The sequence below is a fragment of the Orbicella franksi genome, chromosome 3 (assembly GCF_964199315.1).
Source record: "Orbicella franksi chromosome 3, jaOrbFran1.1, whole genome shotgun sequence".
NCBI lineage: Eukaryota > Metazoa > Cnidaria > Anthozoa > Scleractinia > Merulinidae > Orbicella > Orbicella franksi.
The window spans coordinates 24,410,001-24,414,875 of record NC_138147.1 but is presented as its reverse complement, the minus strand read 5'-3'; the positions used below and the strand labels follow the sequence as shown (position 1 = coordinate 24,414,875).

Genomic DNA, 4,875 nt, shown 5'->3' with positions numbered 1-4,875 from the left:
TAAGTTCTAGTGTTAAACTGCAGTCCATAGTTATAGTATTGCTTGTGAAAACCATACTAGAGCTTTAACTCTCTTTTCTTAAGTGTCAGATTTTGACTGTAGACACTTCGGCTCATCACTTCTCCTTGGAAAAGTATTCAATAACAAATGTACACAAGGATCATAAATAGTTCGGTAAGGCTTGAAAAGTAGAATTTGCCCTACTGTTGGATATAAGTAGGCCTTAGTAAAAGTAAAAACGCTATGTAGTTTTTTTCTTCGAATGTCTTGGTATTTCCGAGAAAAAGGACATTATCGGTTTCACGTCCAGACATCAATCTAACGAGTTCTATAACTGGGCTGAAAATTGACCATTTTCATTCGATTCGCATTTCGCAACTCTTGAGCACAGAAAAGTTGTAATACAACCAACTTAATGCAGAACTATTCCTTGTCCAAAAAACCCCAGTCTCAAGAACATTGGATTTGTCTAACTATTTAGCGGTAAACAAAACCAAAGTGTTCTCCAACGATGAGTTCGTCAGTCGGTGAAAACAATTGTCATTTTGACCATGTGCCATGTCTCGGAATTCCAAAAGATTCTAGATTCTAACTATACTAGGATAGGTCTTTCAATATATGTAAAGTTTAGTTTGGGCAAATGATTAGGCACTCGTCATAAAATTATTCAAATCATACACAAAAAAATTAAAATCACGCCAGCAGTCGAATGCGTGATGAAAAGTACTACCATTATTTTTGTCATTAAATCACTTCAATTCGAAATATCACAGGAATATCAGCACGACTTAAGCATAAGCCAACATATATATGTTTACCTTAGCTGGGTTATCATGTCTTGACTGTCAAACAACCTTCCTATCCTGCCATTTCAACGGTGTTCCATTAGGTTTGCATAACCTGTACGCATTCGTCTGGTGATTTTGAATTCCCCAAATCGCTCAATATTACCAAGTTCCTATGCAAATGTTCCTACGTTTTCCGTTTTGTTGTTCGGTACAATCATTCAACCTGCTATCAGACAGAAATCCCCAGTAATTAGCAGTAACAAATAAGCCGCCATCTTCGATGGCTCCGCGTCTCTTATTTGCACATTGTCCAGCAAAAGTCTTTGCACACAGGGCAAGGGTAGAGTGGAAATTAATTCCAAAAGAAAAGCGTTAGAATTTTTCCAATATCTCGATGTTACTTCCAGTTCAGGGCCTCCTTTCCTAGGTAAAGCGATAAAATACTACACACGAACCAAGTCTTTGAGGCTTAAAATTCAAACAAAGAAAAGTAACTCTGTTAAAAGCTCCATGTAAAATATGTTGTAACGCACGGGTCTCGGATAACACATCTTCAGTCAAAATGGAGGATTTTCAAACGTCTTCAAAATGGAAACCCGAAAGTCGCACGTGGAATGACGCTTTAGCAGTTACTACTGGCTTAATCAAACGAAACAAATAACACAGATAGATGATACCTACACGGGACTTGGCAGTAACTGTTTTTCTTCAAAGTCGGATATCATATGAGTACTGGCAAGAACGCCGCTGAAAATTATATGCAGGGAAAGATTCAGGATATTACAAACCGAGGTAGGTGAACATGCTATTATTATGTGTATGTCATTTATACTGCTTGGTAATGCTGACGTTTCGAACTGAAGTAATATGCCGATACGATGATAATACTTTTGGTCACGCACTCGGAAGCTGCTGGCGTGATTTTGTGTCTTTTTTGAACGATTTTGAATAATTTTTTGACGAGTGCCTAATTATTTGCCCAAACTGAACTTTACATATATTGAAAAACCTATCCTAGTATAGTTAGAATCTAAAATCTTTTGGAATTCCGAGACATGGCACATGGTCAAAATGACAATTCTTTTCACCGACTGACTAACTCAATATTGGAGAACACTCTGGTTTTGTTTAACGCTAAATGATTAGATTAATCCATTATTCTTGAAATCGTCCTTTTTTAGACAAGGAATAGTTCTGTAATAAGCTGGTTGTATTACATCTTCTCTGCGCTCAATAGTTGCGAAAGGCGAATCGAATGAAAATGGTCGATTTTCAGCCCAGTTGGGACTCGCTAAATTGCATGAAATTGAGTCTGAAAGTTAAATCGTAAATGTCGCTTTTCTTGGAAAGACAAAACTATTTCAAGGAAAAAACTACAGCCTGTTTGCACTCTTGTTAGGGGCTAGCTATATGCAAAAGACGAGCGAATTTGAGTTTTCTAGCCTCGCCTAAGAAATTTGATTTTGTTTGATTTTTGTGGGAATTTGCTCTTAACGTAAAGCATTCGTTTTTGCTTTAGACTTTGATCAATAGTGGTTCTGTGATGTGAACCTAAATTAAGTCAGGTCCTTTTATATGTCACACATTTTTTGGCCAATCTTGTCAAAAGGCGTGGTCATGGATTAATTACACTCCCCTTAATATCGTAAGTTAAGAACAAAAAGGCTTAAGCTGTTGAAACTTAAGGTTCATATCACAGTTTTTTGTATGTTAAACATATTCTGAAAATTTCAGAATCAAATGTTTCTTTGGTAAGGAGGAATTGCAGTTGGCGTGGAGGCTTTAATACAAAGGCTTTCAGGGCGTGGTATGGTTGCCATGGTAACTACTTATGTCGTAACTGGTGTCAAACAATGTCTCTTGTTGACCTTAACAACATGACATTAAAGATAATTTGTTAAAACGTAATACAAAATTTCTTTGTTTGAGGGTGCCATTCTACCTTTTAATTACTGATCCTAAAGGGAACAGTTAGTTCTGTTTTCACGTCTGATCTCAATTTCCTAAAAAATCGAAAAATGATCAACTTCCGTTAAACGTAAATTGTAAGATATTACAGTAAACAAATATACAATTAAATAGTCGAACAAATGTTATTTTGAAACTTCCAACCAGAAGTCCATGTTTTACAAATCCATGTTTTACAAATCCAATCCAATCCAATCTATATTTTACAATATGCCATGTAAGGCCACTATGTTGGTGCCCATCCGTAGGTTTTGTTTTAATAGCAAAACGCAATGTCCTCCGAAGGACACCAACATGGCGTCTCCATACAAAGCTCTATAGAGCTGGGTAAAATATTTCTTTGAATAATGCAGGTATGAAATGCCTTACAGACCTAAATCTTGGTGGCGTTGTTTATATATCAACAAGAGATTATCATCTCTTGATATTAATTATCTACCATATCACAGATCCTTGACGTTAACTATTGAATGGCTGGCTTCTTTATTTTTGATGGCGCGACGGTGAAAAATGGCTCGCAATTATAGGATTTGATGTGGATAAATAATTACACTCTTTATTTTTTTTTTTTGAAAGGATATATTTAATACATCGAATAAATTTTATGTATTTTGTAGATTTTAAGAATAATTTGAAAGTAAACTCGATTCTGAGATTTTGAAAATAATATAATTTTGTGTTGAAAATTTGTAAATACAATACAGCTATATTAAACCGTACAAAATTCTTCCTTCCTCTAAACGGTAAAACTAGCTTAAAAACAATTAAGTACCAGCCGCGTGTTTGATGCTTATGATATTTCTTCAAGAAGTTTTGTGTGTCATATCAGGCTTATTTCCTGCATTCTTGCTCCAACATTACTTCAACGCCATCAAAGTCAATGAAACGGAGAATAAGAATATTCACAAGAATATTTTTATCCTAAGATTTGTAGAAAGATAAGAACTTTAGTCAAGTCCGGAAAATAAATATCCTTACATTAAAAAAAAGTGTGGGCTGAAAGCCAAAGCTGACCGCAATCCTATGTACCACTTGCCAGCTGACACCGAAAACTTGGCAGATATAATCAAGAAAAAAACTGAACATTTAAAAGATGTTTTCCCTATTTCTGATTTCGACAAAATTGAAACATTTTTCGACAATTCAAATGCCTCGTTTCCTTGCATTTATTTATTTTGAATTTGGCATAAATGCTCACTATAGCGATTACTGAAAAGTTTAAATGTCAGTAGCGACGTTTGGCTACACGAGCGCAGAGAGGTAAACAGTTGATGGTCACAAGATGTCAGCAAATTCATCAAACCCATTACACTACGGCCTACCACTTCCTGAAAACATGGTTAATTACAGATCCTCGGAATCCAGAACTCGTCTCTGTCGTACTCTATAAACTGGTTATGTTGTCCCCTTTCTATCTCTGTCATCGACTATAATACACAATCGAAGCCGACTTATTGTGGGATTAGTACGCGGGCCACCATCTTGAACTCTTTAAGGATAGATCCTCGGTGCAGGTGGAAAAGTACGATTTGGCGATGGAACACAGAAGATTGGTTGGCATTCTGCATCTCTAAAGACGGTGTGAAAGGGCTTGGGACTACTTTAGAAGAATTTGTTTACTTGGCAGAATGCAATGGGGCAATTGCAACTCTCGTGAGACCAGATGACTCGTTGGTACAATTCGAGAAATTTGTTCAAAGCCTTGAGAGAGCGTGCACTGGAGATGAACAGCCCAGCGATCAGAATTGCAACGACGAAATGCCAAGAGAGTTAATGGCGATATCATATTCGACGGAGGCTGTCGGACAATTCGGAGGTGGTCACTATAGTCCCGTTGCTGCATTGGATAGACAAACAAACTCTGTATTGATGTTAGATACAGCAAGGTACAAGTGTGTGCCACATTGGATTCCTGTTGAGCTGATATTTCAATCGATGTTGCCAATAGACATTGTTACAGGCGCGAGTGGTGGGTACATTGTCTTAGAGGCCAAAGACGAATAGACCCATCTTAACGAAAATGGTATATAGATATATATGTATATCGTTTTCTTTTGTTGTCAATCAGGGACATTGTTACAAGCAGGAGTCGTGGTTATATTTTGAAGCCCAAACATAA

At 36.8% G+C, this 4,875-nt stretch overlaps 1 pseudogene; it reads left to right on the top strand.

Moving 5' to 3' along the window:
• The first annotated feature begins 3,214 nt into the window (after nt 1-3,214).
• Nucleotides 3,215-4,875, top strand: part of LOC145483122 (glutathione gamma-glutamylcysteinyltransferase-like) — a 2,849-nt pseudogene continuing 1,188 nt past the window's right edge.